The sequence below is a fragment of the Quercus suber genome, unplaced genomic scaffold, assembly GCF_002906115.3.
Source record: "Quercus suber isolate HL8 unplaced genomic scaffold, Cork oak 2.0 scaffold_159, whole genome shotgun sequence".
Taxonomy (NCBI): Eukaryota; Viridiplantae; Streptophyta; class Magnoliopsida; order Fagales; family Fagaceae; genus Quercus; species Quercus suber.
In genome coordinates this window covers 682,786-684,350 of record NW_027069620.1, presented here as the reverse complement: position 1 = coordinate 684,350, position 1,565 = coordinate 682,786, and positions in this window count along the sequence as shown.

Here is a 1,565-nt window from a genome sequence, read left to right as displayed (position 1 = left end):
AACTTTCTCCAGTAACCAAACAAACCCATTGGGCAATAATATCCAGACGTCTCCCATACCTATAACATCCAAGGCTGAACCATCAGCCAAATACACCTTACCAAAATCACCTGCAACATAATTTTGTATGATTTTTTAGTGTGGAGTGGTATGAAACGAAGCTCCTGAGTTCAAAACCCAATCAGCAAGTGGACTGTTTACTGTAAGAAATAGGTTTAGGGCAAAACCAGATCCTGAGATTTCGTCTGCATCTCTTCTACAAATCTCCTCAGCCAAAATTAAATCTCGTATGTCATTGTACTTTAGCTTTTCTTTTCCTGTAGAATTGCTTACTGCCATCCTCATTACCTCCCAACAATTTAGCAAAGAAGCCAAAACGATCAGTGCATAGATCTCATCATCAAAATCAATTTCTACAGACGACAATTAATTTGTGATAGTGCTAAATTCATTCAGATGTTGTACTACTGATGCGTTCTTTGCCATCTTCAGATTGAACAATTTCTTCATCAAATGTACCTTGTTATTTGCTGACGGCTTTTCATACTTACCAGACAAAGCCTTCATCAGATCTACTGTGGTCTTCTTCTTTACAACATTACAGACCTAAACAGAGTTAATATGATAACTCCCAATACCTGTCTGTTAAGAAGAGCCCATTTCTCAACTTTCATAATCTCAGGTTTTGTCCCCAAAAGAGGTAGATGCAATTTCCTCCCATAGAGATAATCTTCAATCTGCATCCTCCAATACGCGAAGTCTGTGCCATCGAACTTTTCTATTGCAGACACCTTTCTTGCTTTCTCTGCCATTGCTCCCACTCAAACCTAACCCTAGGCTCTGATACCAATTGTAGGAATTCAACCCGAAATTCCCAAAACGTGAGAAACAAAAAATAGAGAAAACATATGTAAAAAAAAAAACAATCACATGCACAAGACAGTATTTACGCGATTCGGCAATTTGCCTACGTCTACGGTGTAATGACCCCACCCCACCTATATAGATATTATCTACTTTAGGGCCTCATACCTCTCACGGTTTTGTTTTCCCCCAAGGCACATAGCAGTGGGGGAAAAGGCCTCTACACATTAAAGGGAAGTCATTCCTTATAAACACATTTCCATGTGCTTCCCTAGGCGATGTGGGATTCTATAGAATGCAAGACCCCCCTTTTTGGGTCACTACAATCTACCCCCCTTACGAGCACACGCGTTATCGTGTGTGGGACCCACACTTAAGGCTAAGGCATGGCTCTGATACCATCTGTAACGACCCTACCCCACCTGTGTAGATATTATCCACTTTGTGGCCTCATACCTCTCACGGTTTTGTTTTCTCCCAAGGCATACAGCAGTGAGGGAAAAGGCCTCTACACATTGAAGGGAGGTCATTCCTTATAAACACATTCTCATGTGCTTCTCTAGGCGATGTGAGATTCTATGGAATGCAAGACCCCCCTTTTGGGTCACTACACACGGAGTTGCAAATATTTCACTATTATTAGGGAAAAAAATATAAAGTGCGGTTACAGTGTTTCAATCTCTCAAAAAAAAAAAAAAAAA